Genomic DNA, 23,673 nt, shown 5'->3' with positions numbered 1-23,673 from the left:
GCCTGCAAAGCTCCCAACACGCCCACTGCAATTTGAGATCTTAGTAGAAAGATTTCTTTCTCTCTAGTTATATATTTTTTCATGTGTGATGATTTTATCTATGAATAATATAATTTGTGACATTGTAAAATTTCCTCCTTTCCAAGAAGGGCTCTATACCACTGTATATATAAGAATATGCGAGCACTGGGCAACTGGGAGGCATCTCTATTCTCTGTCTACCACTGATAGAATTTGACATTTCATGAATCATTTGTCAGCAGGGGTTCCAGAGACGGGCTGTCAACTTCCTGCAGACAGTTCAGCTATCCTATATTTTACAGTGAGTTGCAGTATGATCAGTAGGCTATAGTTTAATGACTGCAGTGTTCAGTCTCTGTTTCACAATTCTCAGTGTCTCGCTTCCTATAAAATAAGACATAATTATGATTCACTAATACCCCACCCTCTTTATATATGGCATATTAGTGTGTATACCCCTTGAAACTTGTTGATGTTAATTGTATATATTGTATATTCAGTAATATACAGTACAGTATATAAATATAGTCAGAGATGGAAAGTTTTTTGTTTCTTATTTAATTATATTGTTGTTAATCATAATCATTGGTAATATACAGATACTGTAGGTGACTAGGAGGCCTGGGATCTATTCATTTTGAAGCTTTATATTACTGTAACTCCTTTCTAAATACAAAACTGCTGAATATGCTAGTGCTAGATGACCACTCCTTAGAAACAATATTGGTGATCCATGATATTATAACTAATGTCCTGAATTTCTTTGTCATTCTCCTTTACAATATTTATTTCCCTTCAAGTTTTCTGCTGCGTACCCACTGAAGCAGTAGATCTGGTGTGAGCACTAATGGGGCAGACAGGGTGTGAGCAGTAATGGGGCAGACAGACATCTCTGTTAGGATTAGCTACATTTCAATAAGACGAGAGCAGGATTTGAGCCTTGCTTCTCCATCACCCCTATCACTGTTTGCACTTCTGGGACATGACATCTAATTGAACAACCCCATCCACCCTGGAGAGAGCTCAAAACAGCAGGCTAAGCGGTGAATCAAAGCCAGTCAGGCCTGTTGCTCAGCTGCAATTGAAGACTAACCACTGGGCCATCTGGACGATCCCATGACTATTTTCTGAGCCAGTAATCTGTAACTGATTACTTTTCAAAGTAATATAACAGGCAACTCAGCTAGCAGATATTTTACTTTGTATTAGAGAGATCAGTTCTGTTACATCACCGACTTCAGAGGTCTGTCTATGCTCTGGCTGAAAACCTTTGTTTCTTTTTGTAACAGGTGCAACAATAAGTGTACTGACGCGTCTGTAACTGAACGGTTCGGGCCCATAGGAAGGAATGAAGTACATCTGTCACATAGTTTGAGGCCACAGCATCTCCACTATATGTTCTCTTCTGCCAAGATTGATGAGAATATAACTTTATATTTTAACTCCAAGATTGCTAGTGACTTAAATACTTTGTTTGATGGAACAGGCATTTAGTTTTCTGTGTTTTTATTAATATTATTATTTGTTATAGGATTAGTTACAAAATTAAGATGAAGTGGTTCCTCAGCAACAGGATTAGCACTTATGTACAAATTCTTGGCACACTGGATCAGGTACAGGTTTAAACAGCATAATAAAAATAAGCTATACATTGGGTAACAGGATTAGTGGGGAAATAGCTTTTTAAATAGTATAAGCCAGCAGGTTAAAGCTGCATTAACACCTAAACTGGTGAATATTTTGTTCAACATCTTAGAATGGCTGCAGAATAGGGGCATAAGGTGGAGAACCAATGAGTAGGTGCAATGTCGGTGACTGCAGTTCCTAACTGGTCTTTTTGCTTGCACCCCAGTCCAAAAGGTCACACAGCTCTGTTTCCGTCTTGGCTATCCATGCAGCAGATAAAAGAACAACTGCAAGGGGCAGGGGTGGCTGTGGGGGGTGGGGTGGAGCTATAATGAGGGGGAGGAGGGTGTAGCTATAATGCTCTACTCCCTCCAATGATGGTTGCTCGGGATTAAAGAGTTAGATTTGTGTCTAGAGATGTGTGCGGACCTGTGTGTTTTTGTTTTTAGCAAAACAACCATCAAATATTAAATATTGCCAAATATTTGCAAAACCACCCTCAAGTGTTTTGGTTCGGATTTGGTTTTGGGTTGCTTTAAAATTGATAAAAACAGCTAAAATCATGTAATTTAGACATATTTACTAGCAATCCAAAACCAAGATTGTTTTTTAAATCCGAGTTCCAAACTTACAGTAGGCCCAAGCTGGGACTCTGTTCTACTCTGAACCCCAAAAGAGATCCGAGTCGGGACTCAATTTGATTCAGAACCCCTAGGTTCGGGTGTGTTCGTTTTCAGGAAAACTTAACTGCACCTCTCTACTTGTGTCAGCAATTACTTAACGTTGCCCTAACAATACATTTTCCCTGTCTGAAATCTTCTACTTCCAGACAGGTTTGGGTCGGGATACTGCTGGTCAAAATACTGACAGCGGCATCCCGACAGTGAGAATCCCGACAGGACTAGTTAAGGAACGTGACGCTAACCCTTACCCCTAACCCTTCCCGGTGCGTAACCCTAACCTTCCCCCCCCTAGTGCCTAAACCTAACCTCCCCCACCCACACTCTAACCCTAACCCTCCCCCCTTAATGTCTAACCCTAACCCTCCCTCCTTAGTGTCTAACCCTAACCCTCCAACTAGTGCCTAAACCCTAACTCCTAACCCTAAACCTAACCCTCTCCCTAACCCTCGATACTTACCTTCAGGATGCAGGAGATCGGGATTCCGCGAGAAACATATGAAGATAATAAGATCCTTCTAAAAAATAAAAAAAATAAAACTAATGCCAACTTTTAATAATTAAAACCATGATTTACCAGATGGTGATGTTGGTCTTTATGGAGCATTTTCAATGTGTAGCTTGGTTTCCTTTGTTCTAAATTGATGCCACTGTCTGTAAGTTCTTTTCTTCTCTGGTCCAGTTACATAATCGGTGATCATAGTCACGTTTTAGTTTATCCAACCTATTTTGGGATGTGCTCACTTAGATCATTGTTTGATCTTTGAGGTTAATGCTCTAAATAATCAAATCGAGGTAACTCTGTATAGAGTTATAGGGGCTGATTCAGAGTCGGACGCAGCTGCTCCTGTGTCTAGTTCTATTGGCTGTTGCCTGTCTGCGATATAGCTGGTATACATCTGTGTTTGAATGTGCAAGGAGTGTAATGCCCAATTACAGCGTCTGTAGACCCTGAAATACCGCTCCATCGGTCGCACCATCAAAGCTTGCACCAGCCCTATGGCAGATGCATTTTATCTGTCCGAGTATGGCTTCCTATGTCAGCGATTGAGCGTCTGGGTACGCAACCACTTTCAGCGACAGACGCATGACACACCCAAAAGACAGACTATATCGGTGCGTACGCGATGTCAAAATCCTGTCAGCACCCAGAAACACCAACTACATTTTCAACACATTTCAGAGACCAAGCGCCTCCCGTGCGCCTTAATCTCAACCCCGACTCTGTGCACTATGTGGACGCTGGTGCAGTGCGACTTAGATGCATGCGCAAAATCACTCTACTGCGTTCAACACCAGCAGTGTGTGCGAAGGCATTGCAGGATTATAACACGTGCCACACCAAAACAACAGTGCCTGCAAATGTAATCTCTTTTCCTGTGCACAAGGTAATATCAGATAAATAGATTCAAATGTATTTATCACATTATGGCAAGTCACCGCTTCTCATCATGTTTAAGCCTGAAATTTAAATCGCCAATGACAGTAAAAGCAAAACAAGGTGTGGAAATTGTAACCCTCCATGCAGCTCTTCTTTAGCATTACCTGGCTTTCTACATTGGTCATAAAATGTGATACGATCTTCATTTAAGTTACAAGTAGACAAACGCAGTCAGATTGTTGTACTTGTGTGAATATTTAATACATCTTTTTTAACCCTGTAATGCTTGACACATAAAATAAAACTTATACAGATGTGTCCTTGGCTTTTTGAGCCATATGACGTTAGAAACTTGGTGCGACTTAGATGCTCCGCCATTCATACATTTTCTGAATTGGCACCTTATTAGCATCGTAGCGGCATACAAACTCGCTCACATACCAGGCACACTAGATTAGTACTTTTGGGCCTTATTTTTGTGCACACAAAGTCGATGTTTGTGGATCTGTGTGATTTTATTCTTCATACTGCGCATACGTATGAGTCACACTTAAATTACCAACGGCGGTCGCAGTGAAGATTTAAGTGACTGGGTGATTGACAGTCAGGTAGCATCTGGGGGAGATAAAGGGGGCGACTCAAATGCAGGTGTGTCTGGACAGTTTCAGAGGAGTGTCTGTGCCTGCTTTTGCGAATTTGCATGCAATGTGTAAGGCTTTGGAGGTTTACTTCCAACGGACATTCTGTGCGAGCATGGGGTTGCTCAGATATGTGACCGATAGTGAGTCTTTTAACGCAAGCAGCGGATTTGAGACCCCACTATTGGGCGTCTCAATACAAATCCCAGCGGCTGCAACATTTGCATATTTTCTCACATCCACTGTATACGGGAACGCAGCCGCAACAGGATTTGTGTGCACCTCTACATTGGGCACATTGGGGTCTATTTACTAAGCAGTGTTAGGAGATAGAGTGAAAAGTGATAAGGTACCAGCCAATCAGCTCCTACCTGTCATTTTTCAAACACAGCCTGTGAGATGGCAGTTAGAAGCAGATTGGCTGGCACCTTATCACTTTCTTATCACTTTTCACTCTGTCTCCTAACACTGCCTAGTAAATAGACCCCTGTATAACAAATGACTTGGTATAAAGTTGGAGATTAAGCATAATGATTGGAGAAATTGGAGCTGTTGGCTAGAGTTTACTTTCCCTATAAAAACCATTATGAATTTGTTATTCTCACAGGAAGCATTGGCTGATGTGAATCATAGCTCAAAAATTAAGAAAACAAGAGTTAAGATTAAGGGGTATATCCAATTACGTGCGAGTTTAGAAAAAATGTGGCACCTGTGGGGTTTTTCCCACAGGTATGAGATTTCTGGTATTCAATTGGGTGCAGGGTTTTTTTTTTTTTTTTTTTTTATTGAGCGCCTTCAAAGCAGGTCTAATCTTTCCTTAAATCCATATTTTAAGGAAAAATTGTTGGGAGCACCCCCCCCCCCAATGACTAATTAAATAATTGGAAGTTTCCAATTAGATTAATTAGTCCAAACTTATCTTCAGGCAGTACTGTCCTCCTCTGCTTTTCTAGCATGCTGCAAGCTTCCCTCCGACATCTAAAGAGTGTGTGAGTTCTGTGTGTTTATGAGACCCTTGTCACCTCCTGTCAGTGTGCGACCCCCCTGTCATGTGTGAGACCCCCCTCTCATGTGTGTGATCCCGTCCAGTGTGTGTCGAGTGTGTGACCTTAGTATGCTGTGTAGTCACCTACCGCATGCAGCAGCCAATCACAGCCGGTCCCCGGGGAGAATGGAGAAGCAGAAGTCGGGCACAACAAGAAGTGTTTTTTCTACCCCCCTACCCCCTTTGCCATGGAATTTTGCCCGTAAAAAAACCTGCAACTAATTTTTTTAAATTGGATACCACGGTAATCCAAAATTGGCTGCGAGGTCTGCGTATATTTTTTGCAAGCAAAACCTTGCGGCCAATTGGATATGCCACTAAGAATTGTTGACTGATATAAAGCCGGAAAGGGTTACAAAAGTGTCTCTAAAAGCCATGATGTAGCCATCCTGTAAAGATGACTGTAAGAGCACGGCACAGATTTGCTCAGACAGATTAAGAATAATCCTAGAGTGTCAGCTGAAGACCTACATAAATATCTATAATTTGCAAACATTCTGTTCAGGAGTCTACAATATGTAAAACACTCAGGGGAGGACACCACAGAGAAGCCTCTGCTGTCCAAAGACAATATTGCTGCATGTCAGAGGTTTACTAAGAAGTATCAGAATGTTTTACAGCGCTACAGGCAAAATGTTCTGTGGACAGATGAAACGAAAGTTCAGATGTTTGGAAGGAACAAACAGCACTATGTGCCTGATTGTGAGGTGCACGCAGATGCAGCTGTGTCCTTAGCCATAGCCAGGGGCATAGCATGGGTGAAGCTCATACTCCTGGCGCTGAAGTCTGCGGGGGCCCCCCGGGTAGCTCTCTGCTCTGGCCAGCACTGACTCTCTGCTTTAGCTTAGGGATGGCCTTTCGTGGTTTTCCATAGATGGTCACCAGCATCAGATCATCTGTGATACAAGAAATTCTCCATCAGCCGACGGAGATCCTGTCCTCTCCTCTTACCCCCCCCCCAACAGCGGCGACACACCCCTGTTTTTGGAAACAGTCCCCTCCCCGCCGAGAAACGGCAGCAGACTGTCAATCACTGATAGTCCGTTGCTTAACTCCTGCACGCTAAATCAGGCCCACTATCTGTAGCAGCTCCTTTATAATAACAATACTATGGATGTATTTAGATGTTATAATGTAACAGACAAAAATGAAAGTGCTACAACTTTATTTTATACATTTCTCATGTAAATAACATAAATAAAATCACATTTTTGTTTAAGAGGTAGATGAACGAGGAACTTAATTTTGGCATAACATCAGGTCATTTTAAAATGCACACATTCCGCAGCATATATATAGGTTGTGGGTTCGATTCCCATCATGGCCCTAACTGTGTGGAGTTTGTATATTCTCCCTGTGCTTGAGTGGTATCCTCCGGATACTCTGGTTTTCTCCCACACTCCAAAAATATACTTGTAGGTTAACTGGCTCCCAGCAAACCATATTTACCTACTTTTGAAAAAGCATTTCAGGGAGATTGTGAAAACAACACCTACAGTATGAGCGCGCGTTAAAGTGGACTGTACTACTACATCTGAGAGGCATGCTATAAAATTGATCTACATCTAAATATAAATGAGCCCAAAAGCATTCAGGAAGATCTATTTGTTGATGAAAATACACTGATACTTTTCAGAAAACGCATGTAGCCATAGGGATCACTGATTTATAACCAATGCAGGGACATTATACTGATGATCCCATTTGAATGTATATATCTGTTTTTATCTTAATATAAAAGCTCTTCAGGGATTCAGGGAGATTACTATTATATCAAGGAGTCTCCCTGACAATGAGAGAGAGTTGGCAAGTATGCAGCAAACTGATGTGAATGGCTAAATATTCTCTGTAAAGTGCTGCAGAAGTGTAGTGTGTATGAGTGTGTGTGTGCATGTGACAGGGAATATAGGGCCTGATTAAGACCCGGTCGCGAGCGCTGTGCGCTCGCAACCGGGTCGAGGGTGGGCCAGTGCGCATGCGCACGACAGAGCCGGTTCCGTCGTGCGCATGCGCGAGACCCGGATAGCGACAGGCACTCCGTCGCTCCGGGTCTCGCAAAAAAAGGGGGCGAGCTGTCGATGTTGAGTGACAGCTCGCCCCCTTTGGTGGGCGGGCCGGGGGAGTGGCTGCCCAAACGGAGGCGTTCCCATGTGAACGCCTCCGTTTGGGGGCGGCCCCACTGACATCACGAGTCGACAGCATGCCCCCTTTGGTGCGAGACCCATAATGACAGCTTGGCCGTCGTTATTTGGGTCTCGTAGCAGCTGGCCAAATGCTGTTAGGGGCAGAAAAGAAATACGTGTCAGTACCTGAGGCAGCCTAAGGACGTCAGGCTGAGGAGTTTCGGATCAGCAACTGTGTGGAGTTTGTATATTCTCCCAGTGCTTGCGTGGGTTTCCTCCGGGTGCTCCGGTTTCCTCCCACACTCCAAAATAAACTGTAGGTTAATTGGGTCCCAACACAAATTAACCCTAGTGTGTAAGTGTGTGAGCATATGGTAGAGAATATAGATTGTAAGCTCCACTGGGGGAGGGACTGATGTGAATGGACAAATATTCTCTGTAAAGCGCTGTGGAATATGTGTGCGCTATATAAATAACTGGTAATAAATAAATAAATAAATAAACAGGGAGATCCCGGGATGAGGAAAAGAGAGCCGTTCCGTGCCGGCACCAGGGACCACCAGCTGTGAAAATCCCAACACCACAGCAACTGCACACTGCAGCCGCTAGATAATCAGAGCAGCAAGCGGCACCAGGCAGCCAGGAGAGCAGTGGAGGATACCTGAGCCGGAGGTGAGGGAGGTCACTAGCAGAGAGGGAAGAAGCGTTGGGGACTCTGGGAGGGATTGGGAGCAAAAGGGAGGGCCCTTCTCTTCCTGCCGGACAACATACCTTCTGTGCTACAGTCTGCAGAGGGCCCTTTTGTTGCGGCGGGTCCTAGTCAGTGGAGCCCAGGGTGAGAATTAATTTTGATTCCCCCCATCCGCTTCCTGTTCTCATAGACTGAGACTCAGACACACACTGCCACCATATCCTCACACACACGCTGTCCCCCATAGCCTCTCGCACACGCTGACACAAAACCTCACACATGCATGCTGCCACCATAGCCTCAAACACACAATGCCCTCTATAGCCTCACGCACGCACTGCACCCTCACACAGTACCCCCTTACAGATCACACTGCCCCTTCACACAGCACCCCCTTACAGATCACACTGCCCCCTCACAGCACCCCTTTATAGATCACACTGCCCCCTCACACAGCACCTCTTTACAGATCACACTGCCCCCCTCACACAGTACCCCCTTACAGATCACACTGCCCCCCTCACACAGTACCCCCTTACAGATCACACTGCCCCCTCACACAGCACCCCCTTACAGATCACACTGCCCCCTCACACAGCACCCCTTTATAGATCACACTGCCCCCTCACACAGCACCTCTTTACAGATCACACTGACCCCCTCACACAGTACCCCCTTCTCACAGATCACACTGTCCCTTCACAGAACACAGTTCCCCCTGACATATCGCACTTACACCCTCACAGATTACATTGGCTCCCACATAAGATCTCACTGCATATCCCCTCCTTCCCCCTCTTCCTCTCACTGATTGCACTGACGTCTAGAGTCTCCTGCCCGCAGATCACGTCCTCCTCTCCCTTTCACAGGCTCCCAGCCTTTCTCACTGGCTGTACAATTACACAGTCCACACTGTGCAGTCTACGAGCCATGCCGCTCCACGCCTCCAAATCTGCCAACCACAGCTTACAAAATGACAGCCAATCAGTAGCGACCTCTCCTGATTGGCTCGCGGCCGGCACTGTTTCACTATGCAGGCTGCAGCAGACGCCCAGCTCAAATAAGCACCATTGCCTAAATTAAATATGGCGGATCGGGCTAATGGGTGGTCCGGTGCACCCCCAGACAACCCCCCAGTTTCACCTATGGACAGGTGATAGGGATGGCCATCGATCTGGTTACCATCGATTGTTATCATCGATGACTAAATAGCAAGTGGCCATAGATGGTTACCAACTATGCAATGGATAACCATCGAAGGTTTCACCAACCGATGGTCATCCCTGTTCTTTGACTGACTGGCCTGAGGGCCAATCAGCCAGGGGAATGGGTCTTCATAGGTGTCGGGGGCAGAGCTATGCTCTGTGTCCCAACACCTTGTAAAAAAAAAAATATTCGGTTATGCTGTTCCATCGATAGAGGGAAGCCATCTGGTTCCCCCATATCTGCCCTACATGGTTTTTCCAAAATGCCCAGCTCCTTGCTCTTTTTTAAGGCCGCAATACATCAGCAATCAATTGGGGCAATTTTGCATTTTGCGGATGATTGTTTAAAAAGATCTGCAATGTATGGGGTTTACAGTACGCAGATTCCGACCAAAAAGTGATTGGAATAGGTAAATCAGGTTTTTCAACATCTTGGATTTCATAGACCAATCTGTGCTGTAGATTGCTAGTGTATAGTAACTAGTAGAATGATGTACAGATTGGTGGATTGTGGAATCTTTAAATTGGGGAAAAAAATCAGAGGGGGTGATTCAGTTGTTGTGTGGGAGGTGATAATTAATAGAGATGAGCGGGATTAGTTCTCAGAGAACCGAGCCCCCCTGAACTTCTGGAATCTGAGGGGATCCGAGACACAGCTTGGATCTCCCCACCTGTCCCGGATCCCTATCCGAGGCAAAACCTTGAGATCCCGCTGTTGGATCTCGCGGTTTTGCCTTAGACGCCAATTTTCAAAGTCCCATTGAAGTCAATGGGCTTGCTGCTGATTGGCTGAAAGAGCCGTCTGTCATGGCTCTCAGCCAATAAGTGCTTTCCCATAGTCTTCAATGGGCACAGGAAGAAAGATATCAGCCATCCCTCCACACTGACACCACTGCCCCACGATGCCAACACCGCCCCCCCACTGCCGCCGACGACACCCCACCCTCGCTGCCGGCATGCCTACACTGAGGACACTCCCGGCACCCCTGCACTGAGGACACCACCAACACCCCCACACTGCTGCTTCCCACACTGCCAGCACACCCGTATTGCCAACACTGCCAGCACCCCCACACTGTCGACACGGCCGACACCCCTGACCTGCCAACACCCCTGCACTACGACACCACCGCTCCCCTGCAATGCCACCACCTCTTCACTGCTGACACCGCCGGCACCCCGCACTGCAGACACTGCCGGAAACCCAGTACTGAGGACACCGCCGTAACAGTAAGTGTACTATTGGTGTATCCATCTGACCTGCACTGTAACCCTCACTGTATCCGACCTGCACTGTATCCAACCCACACTGTATCCGACCTACACTATATCCAACCCACACCGTATCCTGTACTGTATCCAACTTGCACTATATCCAACCTGCAATATAAACTGCACTGTATCTGACCCATACTGTATCCAACTCACACTGTATGTTACCCGCACTGTACTCAACTTGCACTGTATCTGTCCTGCACTGTATCCGGTCCGCATTGTTTCTAACTCGCTGGCACGGAGTGCTGTTTTTATGGTTGGGGAGATTTTGGGGAACTGCTTAACAAAAAGGCTGATTAATGGGCTTTACATGGGCACAAAGTGCCAGTCATCAGTGGCCCAGCGCCCCCAGGAGGGAAATACAGTTCGGGCACTGAGAATAGGCATGTGCTGGGGGCCTGTGTACCTGTGTAGGGGGCATTCATGTCTGCTGTTTATACATGTTTAGGGCTTTTTCTTTCTGCTTGCTAACTATGACTACTTTTGTTTTGAGCCACAATATTCCATGCACAATTTTTAGTAAATTGTTGTATTGTGTTCTATTAAAAGTAGCGATGCGCGCGGACCCCCGTGTTTTGGTTTTGGTTATGTATCTCCTTCATGTTTTGGATCTGAATTTAGTTTTGGCAAAACCACCCTTGCGTGTTTTGGTTTTGGATTTGTATTTTTTTCTGAAAAATCATAAAAATAGCTAAAATCACATAATTTGGACCTGTTTTTGTTCCTACAGTATTATTAACCTCCATACCATTAATATCCACTTGTTTCAAGTCAATTTTGACCACCTCACAGCTCCAATATTGTTTTCATCCAGTTTAGGCCCATAATTTGCACCAAGCTAGCTGGCTGACTAAACTGATAGCAGTGGGCGGTACAAACACATGGTAGTTCAACTTCAAACATGGCATATAAGGAAACATATGTAGATAAAGGCAGTCAAAGGAAGGGTTCATTCATTGTAAATTTAATTTAAGTTTTGGATTCCAAAGCAAATTTATGAGGGAGGGAGGTGTGGAGTCATTTTCAAAGTCCTTGCCCCAGTTGAGCTCTTGTGGTAGTCCAGTATTTTTTTTTTTATGAAAGGGGCATGCAAGAGATGCTGTTTGTGGCAGCACACAAATGGAAGCTCTGAACAGGAAGGGGACAGAGGGATTTTTAAAGTCTGGTACTAAACATCTGTTATCATTGTGCTTCTGGTATTGTGGATGGGAAGGTTGGGAGGGGAGGAGAGAGAACATCTCCAGATACCATTACAAAATAGCCTCTCCATTTGGTGTTTGAGTTGCATCTGACCAAACATGGCTGCTATTATCAAGGAAAACCAAGCCCACCAGGTTGGTATCTACAAATCAAGGTTGAAAAATGGAGTATTTTGCAAGTATACCTATTTATGATTTTAGTTTAAATAAATACAGTATGAAACTATATAAAAAAGGAAGCATCAGAGCAGGAGCACAAAAGCACGGCAGTTTAAAAAATATAGGACATCTATTAAACTTTTGCAACACAGCAGTGGCAGACATGATGGCAGTTTCATAAACTATAAAATTTAAAATGTCAGGCAGCAATGCCCCAAACAGCACATAATGCATAGAAAAGAGGGGCAAGATGGAATTATCCTTGGGCCCTTCCACCCACCCTTATGTTGTATATAGGACATGCACAGTTTAACAAACCAATCACTTCAGCGACAGGGACTGCCAATTGTGACTGAAGCGATTGGTTTGTTTGGGCCCCCACAAAACAAGCTACCAACGGGCAGCTGACATTGCTGGCAATGATCTCTCCATGCACAAACTGGCTTTAGAGAGGCAAGATGTTGTTGCCATCATCATCTGATTCCTCACCATTACAGCCTCTGGTGCCTCTGTAATTTTTGGGTGTAATTGGCGGTAAAGGTCTTCGTGAAATGTGTAGTTCATTTTGATGAACATCATCTTTTCTACATTTTGAGGAAGTAGCCTTCTACGCTGACAAGATTACTAGCTGTGCTGAAAACTCTTTCTCAGTACACACTGGAGGGTGGGCGGCTCAAGTAAAGCAAAGCCAGTTTGTGCAAGGGCCTCCAAATTACCTTTTTTTCCTGCCAGTAGTAAAACAGACTGTCTGACATGCCTATTTGGATACTATCATTAACAGTCCTCTTTGAATGGTGACCATATCAGATGAAGCCAAGGTAGAGGTCTCATTAATTGTAGGAAATTCTTTTAGACCCAACCAGATGTCAAAACCTGGTTGTGTTGACTCATCTGCATCACCAGTGGGTCTTTTATTGGGTAAGTTTAGTTTGTTCCTGGCACCTGCACTTGCTGGAGAAACTGAAAAAGGAGCCATCACTGCATCACTTGCTGCTTGAGGTGACAATTTGCTTACCAACAGCTCTTTGCATCTCTTCTGATCTGTGGGCCTGATTCAGACCCGCTCGCGAGCGCTGAGCGCTCGCAAGCGGGTCGATGGTGCCCAAGTGCGCATGCGCACGACGGAGGTGGCTCTGTTGTGCGCATGCGTGAGACCCGAATAACAACGGCCAAGCTGTCGTTATGGGTCTCGCACCAAAGGGGGCGTGCTGTCGATGTTGATTGACAGCACACCCCCTTTGGTGGGCGTGCCGGGGGCATGGCTGCCAAGACAGAGGCGTTCCCATGGGAACGCCTACCGTCTGGGTCCGGCCCCACTGACATCACTAGTGATGTCAGTGGGAGTGCTTTTGGCTCTGATAGAGCCAAAAGCACTCCTCGGCTTGCGGCAGTGAGACTCTACTGCAGGGTCTCGTCGCAAGCCCGATGGTTCGCGATGGTCTTGACCATCGCGACCATCATTTTGGCCACTCGCTATAGCTGTGGGTGGTAACCCACAGCTATGCGAGCGGCCAGGAGGCTGCTCCAAAAAGGAGCAGGGATGGCCCTGATTCAGAGCGAGTGCTCTGTCAGAGCATCCGGCTCTGAATCAGGGCCTGTGTTCATTAGAAAGAAAAACACAACATATGACTTAGACCTAGGATCGAGCACGGTCACCAAAATGTATTGCTCTTATTGGAAGATCCTGACAACCCTTGAATCCTTGCAAAGCAAATAAAGGACTTGATCTACAAGTCCAACATACTTAGCAGCATCGCTTCATTTCAGCTCCTCCTCCAGTTTCTCAAGCTGCTTTTCCAACAGTCTAATGAGGGGAATTAACTGTCTCAAACTGGCAGTGTCTGAACTCAATTCACAGGTGACTACTTCAAAGGGTTTCAGCACTCTGCACAACAGGGAAAGTATTTTCCACTGAGCTCGAGTAAGGTACAGTTCCCCTCCTCTTCCTATCATATTTCGTTGTGTAGCTTTGGGTGGCTTTTTGCTGTTCCTCCATCCACTGAAGCATATAAAGGGTGGAGGTCCACCTCGTAATTACCTCTTGCTTCAGCTGGTAACAGGGCAAATTCAAAATTTTTTGCAGGTGCTGCAATCTACTACATCAGGGGTCTTCAACCTTTGGCCCTCCAGCTGCTGTGGAACTACACATCCCAGCATGCTCTGCCACCATTTTGATATAACAACATGCTAAAACTGTGGTAGGGCATTCTGGGATCTGTAGTTCCACAGCACCTGGAGGGCCAATGGTTGAAGACCCCTGTTCTACATGCACCTGCTGAATGGCAAAAATGCCCAGAAATTTTGTGGGCCACGGAGAACATCTCCTGCACGGCCATGTCATTTTAAAATAAATTTGCCCCACCAAGTTAATAGTGTGAGCAAAACATAGGACGTGTTGGAATTCACCCAGCTGTATTGCTCTCACAATATTGGTGGCTTTGTCAGAAATCACAAATCCCGATGAGGATCCAAGCGGGGTAAGCCATTTTGCAATGACTTCCCTGAGTTTTTCTAAGAGGTTGTCAGCAGTATGCCTCTTAGTGAAACCAGTTATACACACAGTAGCCTGCCTCTGAAAAGCTGCTTTTTCTTAGATACTGCTGCTGCTGTGGGTGCCGCTGAAGGAAATACACCCACCCAGTGGGCTGTTACAGTCATGTAATCTTGTGTTTGCCCTGTTCCACTTGTCCACATATCTGTGGTTAAGTGGACAGTGGGTACAACGGCATTTTGGAGAACACTATTTAATTTTTTTTAAATATCCCTGTACAGGCTGGGAATTGCTTTTCTAGCGAAGTGGAACCTAGATGAGATTTGATAGCAGGGACAGAAGACCTCAATTAACTAAAACCCACTGCACTAATGGCGGATTTCGGATGCACATCTAATACCTGCATAGATTATATGGCATCAGTGATCCGCTGTGCAACTGGGTGACTGTTGTCATACTTGCTGCCCCTTGCAAAGGATTGTTTAGCAGTCAATTGTTTTTAGAACTACTACTAGTAGTCTTCCTGGTCTCCTTCTGGGATGAAGATCCACTCCCAGCAACAGCAGCAGCAGGCATAGCACTCAAGGATTCTTCTGAGGACTGCAGAATAGGGGAGGACTGAGTCAGCCTTATCAAATTCGATGCAAGACTAATTCCAATCATGACTGAGGATATTGTTGATGAAGGTTTGGTGGTGAAGCTTGGATCAAGCAGAGAGAAGGGAGCTAGCTGATGCTGGACTGCTTGCTGCTACTTTTTTAGCCAAAGTTTCTGAATTTTGCAAACACTTTTGATGGATGCACTGTAGATGGTGTAACAGGGAGGAGGTTCCTAGATGGTTAGGGTCCCTACCTCTACTTACTCTAGCATGACAACGGGTACAGATGGCTTGACATTTGTTGTCTGGATTCGGGTAGCAATTATTCCACACATAAGAAGTGGATTTTTTTTTATGCCCAGGCATGACAATGGGCTTTTCCTTATCATGGGGAACAACTGTTTCCACTGGGGTCTGATTTACACAAACAACATCCTCATCAACAACATGCTTTTCATCAGTATCCGCATCATCAACATCCTTATTAGCATCAGCTACACAAATATCCTCCTCATCCTAGTGCACTTCCACAGAAGCATCCTCGATTTCTATGTCAGCATGTTGACTTGTGCTGCTCATCCTCACATTTGCAGAGGACGCACAAGTGGTGGAAGGATGCTCCTCTTCGAGTACAGTTTTGAAAAGGTCAGGCTCACACATGACACCCGCTGACACACTTAGACTCTCCTCAGGGATTTGTGACATTTCTGAGTGCACAGTTGGTTCCTGTGCCGTAATGATTTACATTTTTTTGAACCGTCTACAGGGAGAAGGGCTTACATCATCATAAGAGGCAGAACCAACCAGTCATAAATAAGCCTTTCCTTGCCAGTTTGTGTGGTGAAAGGCATCTTGCCAATTTTATGTCTTTCTGCAGCTAATTTTCCCTCTGATGTTTTTTTCTTTACCACTGTAATAAATTGGTTCTTGATTTTAGATGCCCTGACTTAAGCCCTGTATGCCCTTGGGCTTCGGCTTTAGTAGATGATATAGACGGACTAGTATCGTCATGACTGGTAGCACTGGCAGCAGCTCCAGCACTAGTATGTGGTTCCTGCTCTCCTCTCAACTAATCGTTCTCCATATCAACATACACAAATGAAGTGGCATACAGCACGCACATCAATTTGTACCAATTTTAAATATTACACTGCAGTATCAATGACCTACAGTGTCATAATATTTTTTATTAATAAGACACTGCGCTACCACTTACAGTGTCACAAGATTTTTTATGAGTAAACTCTGCACTACCACTTACAGTGTCAGAATATTTTTAATGAGTAAAACAATGCATTACCACTTACAGTGTCACAATACTTTTTATGAATAAGAATAACAAACTGCGCTACGACTTATAGTGTCACAATACATGGATGATAAACTGCAGTCTGGCCGGCAGTGTCACCGAACAATAATAGCGTAGTTAGCACACACAAAAAAACTGAAAAAAATATATTTATTTTTTGTGGAATGCTAATTTTATTTAACTTTTATTTTTTTACACTGTAGCAAAGCACCCCTGGATGAGGTAGCAGCCCCTTTATGGACAACAAAGCACCCCTGCGAAGTGGGGACGGATCACCTGCAGAGTCACAAATACGTGGATGATAAACAGCGGTCTGGCCGGCAGTGTCACCAAACAATAATAGCGTAGCTAGCACACACAAAAAAAACAAAGAAAAAAAAAGATCTTTTTTTTTTTTGTTTTGTGGAATGATAATTATTAATTTTAACTTTTATTTTATTTACACTGGGGAAGAGCACCCCCAGCTTGACAGAGCACTCCTGGACGACACAGCACCCCTTTATGAACTTCAGCCCTAGCCCCTAAAATTGACAGGACAACAGTGACACAGCAGCACCCCCCACTTTATGTACTGCAGCCCCAGCCCGACAACACTGCACTCTTGAACAACTACGACACTGCACCCTTGAACAACAGAGAAGAACAGAGCCCCTTGATTGACAGGACAAAAGTGATACAGCAGCAGCACCCACTTTATGTACTGCAGTGCCAGCTCTCTCTCCCCGCTCATCTCTAATTAAAAGTCCTTGCGAGTTAGTTTGATTGGTTATTGCTAATACATTACTAATTTGCAAAACATTTTTAAACAGAAATAACTGCTGTGTTTTTGTCCTGCTGCTGTTTTGCTTAGTTTAGCCAGCCAGCCTTTGGCCTTTGTTGGTGAACAATATTGTGAGCTGTGAGGTGGTCAGTGACTGGAAATGAATGTTATTGAGGTTAATAATACTTTAGGGACCAAAAAAATCCCCAAATTATGTGATTTTAACAGTTTTTATCCATTTTTGAAAAAAAATAAATAAATACAGATCCAAAGCCAAAACAGGTGAGGGTGATTTTGCAAAAGCAGAACCAAAACACGAAAGTTAATCCAGATCCAAAACCAAAACACTGGGGTTGGCGCACATCTCTAATAATTAAGAGCGCTAAGTTTTGCAATTCAATTGTTTATCACCCTCTTCATGCCTTATTAGACCGGGTTTGGCCGTGTAAAACGGCTTAACCCGTCTAAAGTCCTGGTTAGGGCGTCCTCCTCCAACAATTGAATTGTTCTGTTGGGCGCCTTAAAAATATAGCTGTCGGCTGAACAATTGAATCACTCCCACAGAATTTGTGAATCTTTTTTTGTAATTGCTGATGTATGGGCCCCATAACTTTATTCTGAAATCTGAATCAGGCCCTGTGTCAGAATCCTTAATGCTGACCTAATTAATAAAAAATATTCTTTCTATTTCTCTACGTGAGAAAAAAATGCTGCTTTCAACTCTTTCAAAAAGAAGAACATTATCAGACTTATCTCTTAGAAGATTAGGGACAGAGAAATAAAACACCATTGCATGGGTTTTCAAAGCACTTTTGCTTTCCATCTGCTTTCACATCTTTACAAAAACACACTGAACTTGCTTTTAGAAACAGACAATGATTTTGTTAGTCACATCATGCTTTTACAAAATAAATATATATTTTAATGCTGGTTTATATATTTTAATTTCATTTGATTTAAAAAAAAAAAAAAAAATTTATTTCTGATTTGGATATCCTACAAAATAATTTATTTTAAAATGAATCAATGTGTGAACTTCTGTGAATTATGAAATAAAATGTTTTACATGCTGATTCATAAGTGCCACAGCAATACCATTTAGAATGGTGTGGATAAGATGGTGGCATAATGTGCCACAGCTAAATTGAAGAGAAATGGGAATATGAACAAGACACCCTGCACCATAGTTGCCAACTCTCCCTCATTGTCAGGGAGACTCCCTGAAATAGCAGCAATCTCCCTGTCTCCCTGAAGAGTCTAGCAATCTTCCTCATTTCATCTTACACCCATTATGACACTGTTATATAAAAGAAAAAACAGAGATATATACATTCAAATGGGATCATTAGTGTAATTTCCCTGCATTGGTTATAAGGCACAATGATCCCTATGGTTACATGTATTTTCTGAGAAGTATCAGTGTATTTTCATCAACAAGCAGATCTTACTAACTGCTCTGGGGCTCATTTACATGTGGATGTAAATCAATTTTATGACACGCCTCTCAGATTTAGCAGTACACGCCCACTTTACTGCCGTGCTCATAGGTGCTGCTTTCACAATCTCCCTGAAATGCTTTTTCAAAAGTAGGCAAGTGTGCCCTGCACTCAAGTAATAGATTAGAAACAAAAGTTTGTTTATCTGCATACAGAAAAGTTCCCGGTTCTAGGACCTGTGCGTTCGCTTGGGCTAATCTCTTGAACCACTGGACGGATTTTGATTGGGGTTTTCTCACTATTCTAGACAGCATTGGTCGAGGAATGTTTAGCTGTATGAACCATTCATCTGTGATAAAAGGGAGCTGAGCAGTGACTATGGGCCTGATTCAGCAAGGAATGCAGTTGCCTATACGCAAGCAATCGGTCGATTAATTCGCACTGCGCATGCGTATGCATTGCGGTGCGCGAGCCAGATGCTGCGCTCACAACTGCATTTGCAGAGGCTACGCAGACCCATGACAGAGTGATTGACAGTGCCGCTTGTGGGTGGTGACGGAGGTGGTCAGGCGTGCCAGTGCATTGGGACGGCGTTGCAGGGGCGTGTATAAATTAGTCACTGCAAAACCAGATGCTTTCTGAGGTCTCATAGCATGCGCAGAAGTTAGCAATTCCTGAGTAAGGTCTGACCTGCCTTAACTGTGCGTGGGGGTCCAATGTTACTCGATGTTACGATTGTTTCTCTATGTTGACCAAGAATACGGATGTGAGCAAGGGGAAGTGGGCGTCCTTATGTTAGGCTACAATCGCTATGCAAATGTAAACATTTACATGTCACCGCTGATATTAGCAACTGTGTTGCGTGCGTATATGCAGAATAGCGATCCATAGTGAATCAGGCTCACAGTTATTGTATTTAGAGGATTAATCAATATAAAGAGCTAGTAGCAGTGAATGTCTGCGCTAATAAGAATCCTATTCATAGTAAGGTGTCGGCATGTAATAATACAAGACTCACTCACTAATAGGCATCCGGTCCATAGTCAGGAATCGGCAGGCAATGTAATCGGGTGCAACTTCCGGTATGCGTCTCAGTGTGGAGTACGAAACCGGACATGACTGTCACCACTGCTTTGCATAGCAGAGCAGTGGTGAATGGATTCCATGTGCATGCATGCAAAGTCCAGCATCATTACATACGAGGGCAAAGGTCATAAAGTCCTGACTACTCTTTTCCAAAGGTTGGGATGCATGCTTTATCTCTCTCCAATGTTTGATACATCTCCCCACTAATGACTGTTAGCTCTAAACTGGCTTAAAATTGAGCTATTTTTGCAGCTTTATTTCATTACAATAATCTTTCTCCACAAAACAAAATCTTGTTTCTGCACAGTTTTGGCTGGAGCCTTTTTTATGATAGCAGGTGAGGCTAGATGTAGGAAATTTAAGGAATATGTAAAAAAGATTCTGTGGTACCCCAGACCAGGGTGTACTCACTCAGGTTGGGTCCTATATAAAATGTATATATGTAAATATATACATTTATATTTAACATGTATATTTAACATGTGCTGTAAATACTGTGTGCACTGTGCATGTGGCACAGAATGGTTAATATTGTAAAAGACTGTTAACTTAATGCCCCACCAGAGTATGGAGACAGTTACCCATATACATACAGTATACAGTATGTAGTGGTGCAGGCAGTATGTGGCGAGTCAGCAGCAGGGCACATGACTCAGAACCTGCTGGAACCAGCTGCAGGTGGTTGAGGGGGAAAGTTACATCAGTTACAGGCAGTCCTGAGGTAAATGTGCTGAGGAGAGGACTTGTGCTGTGACGCTCTTCTAAAGCTCTGCCATGACGGGAGACTGGCACTGTGTAACGGGAGTGCTGTGTGTAAGTGCTGTTCCCTGGAGCTCCCTGTCGGTGCTTCTGGAACCTGGTGTTTGACAGTGGATTTAGTTATGAGCCGGGCGAACTCAAGGCCACCAGTCTCAATACCGATATCCGAATCCTAACACCAGAATGCCCAAGGATGGTGGACCGAACGAGGTAAGTCTGTGCACCTTTAGAGTTAGCTGCAGGGGGGGAGGGTTAGCTTTAGGGAGCGCAGTGGGTGGGGTTAGGTTTTGGGGGGGAGGTTAGGGTTAGGCACCCCTAGAGGGGAGCCATCCGACCAGTGGATGGCTCTTATGAGCCAGCTGGGCACAGAATAGAGAGCTGCTGTCAGTGTCACTGCTGAGTGCAGTACTGCCAGGTGCCACTAGATGCTCCCATCTCCATTTGTGCTGTCCCTTCTGCCAGAAAACGTCCCTGCAGTGCTGACCACAAACTGAAAGCTGAGCTGACTGAGGGATGGCATGCAGCTCAGAGGCGGGAGCATGCAGCGTAGGGGAGAGACTCAGGGATTCCAGAGATTCCAACTGGGGTCCTACATAGGAAGTAAGTTTTGGTTATGTATGTGATCTATCTACAGTGTCTCTCTCTCTCTCTCTGGAGGGTTTATACACCTATTTTTCTTTCTATCTATCTATCTACAGTGTATCACTCTCTGAGGGGTTTCTACATCTGTCTGTCTATCTATTTATATGTCTGTCTGTCTGTCTATCTATCTCACTACCTGGGGGGTTTCTACATCTATCTATCTACAGTGTCTCACTTGCAGGCAGGGGCGGATTGGGAATTTAAAGTGGCCCTGGAAAAAATAATGAAAGTGGCCCTATGTGTGCGCCGAAGGCGCACAGGCAAAAAAGTGGGTGTGGCCTTGTGGAAAGGGGTGTGGCCTCATGTGAAATGCCATGCCCACAAGCCACTGCCCCGTTTTCAACATGTTGGGGGCATACCCACCGCTTTGGGAGCTGATTGGCAAACCCCCAGTCCTTCTCTTCAATGAATAAACACAGTGAGCATGTGAATGGGTATTTTCTTACCTATATGATTTCTCTGCAACGGGAAACCTCTGAAGAAATTGATCCTTTGTGGACATGCAGTGTCTTGAGTCTGTATTCTCTATTCATGCAGGAGATCACAGGGTCTAGAAGCCGCCTGTTTGTGTAGGGATAAAGCCAAGGTCATCAACATGCAACAGTCCACCAACCATCTCCATGTCTCCAGCACCATTTACTCTGTGCCATCAGTGCCCCAGTAAGTGCCCCTCTGGCCCTGTTTCACCTGCAGTAAGTGCCCCTACTCCTATATCACCCACAGTACATGCCGCCTGCCTCTATATCACTCGCAGTGAGTGCCCCTTGCCCCTATATTACCCACAGCAAGTGCCCACTGCCCCTATATCACTCACAGTAAGTGCCTCCTGCTCCTACATCATCCACAGTAAGTGCCTCCTGCCCCTGTCTCACCCACAATTAGTGCCCCCTGCCACTGTATCACCAACAATTAATGTATCTATGCCCATTTCACACAGTGACCCACTGAACCTGTATCACCCACAATTAATGTCCCCCTGCCCCTATATCACCCGCAGTAAGTGCCCCCCTGCCTTGTTTCACCAACAGTTAGTGCCACCCCTGCTATACCACAATTAAGGCCCCCCTACCACTGTATAACCCAGTTAGTGCCCCTACAGCCCCCCAGCCCCTCTATCAGTAAGGCCTTAGTAGGCCTTTACTTCCTCCCACAGAAGCCTCCTGTTCCAGTTAATGGTGCTGTCGGTTTGCGGCTGGGGCTGTCCGTGAGCTGGGGATGTCTCCTCATGGATGGCTTCACCAGCAACCGCTTGTCCTCCTCTCTGCCTTCCTCCTCAATGCTGCTTAGCTGGAGCTGCCTGCTATACATGCCTGAGGGTACTTCTCCTCCATGATGCTGCTTGCTTGTGACTCGGATCAGCCCAGCTCCAGCCTCCTCCTCACTGCTCAGTGCTGGACTGCTCTGTTCGCCTCCTCTCCCAAGATGCTGCTCACAGACTTTACCTGTGACCTGTTTCATTAACCTGCCACTGCCAGAATGTTTTTTCTTTAAAAATAAAGTAAAAAAAAAAAGTCTGACAGGCTGAAAGATTCCCTCAAATTTCTATGGTCATTCCGTCCCTGCCCCTAGTTCCCGGTCTCCTCTTCATTACCATTGTTGTGGCAAACACCTGAACACAGCGGGAGCTGGGGCACTGGTCATGCATGTGCCACTATTAATTTATGTCCGGGTCAAATTTTCTAATATATATAATATATATATATATTAGGGGTGTGCACCGGCCACTTTTCGTGTTTTGTGTTTTGGTTTTGGATCTGGATCTTTCTTCGTGTTTTGGATCTGGATTGGTTTTGCCAAAACCACCCTTCCGTGTTTTGGGTTCTGGGTTTTGTGTTTTGGATCTGTATTTTTTTTTTAAAAAGCATAAAAACAGCTAAAATCACAGAATTTGTTGGTTTCTCTGCTCCTATGCTATTATTAACCTCAATAACCTTAATTTCCACTCATTTCCAGTCTATTCTGAACACCTCACACCTCACAATAGTGTTTTCATGTCCAAAAGGTTGCACCGAGGTAGCTGGATGACTATGCTAAGCGACACGAGTGGGCGGCACAAACACGTGACCCATCTAGGAGTGACACTGCAGTGGCAGACAGGATGGCAGTTAGAAAAACTAGGCCCCAAACTGTACATAATGCAAAGAAAAAAAAGAAGTGCAAGATGGAATTGTCCTTGGGCCCTCCCACCCACCCTTATGTTGTATAAACAGGACATGCACACTTTAACAAATCAATCATTTCAGCGCCAGGGTCTGCCACACAACTGTGGCTGAAATGATTGGTTCGTTTGGGCCCCCACAAAACAAGCTGGCAATTAATGTGTCCCTGCACAAACTGGCTCTACGGAGGCAAGATGTCATCCTCATCCTCCTCATCCACCGATTCCTCACCCTCTTCAGTGTGTACATCCTCATCCTCACAAAGTATTAACTCGTCCCCACTTGAATCCACCACCACAGGTCCCTCTGTACCTTCTGGAGGCTGGTCTCCCTGGAAGAGCTGATAATTCATTTTGATGAACATCATCTTCTCCACATTCTGTGGAAGCA

This window comes from Taudactylus pleione, unplaced genomic scaffold, assembly GCF_031769625.1.
Source record: "Taudactylus pleione unplaced genomic scaffold, aTauple2 ptg000687l, whole genome shotgun sequence".
Taxonomy (NCBI): Eukaryota; Metazoa; Chordata; class Amphibia; order Anura; family Myobatrachidae; genus Taudactylus; species Taudactylus pleione.
Note: the sequence above shows the minus strand (reverse complement) of the source record.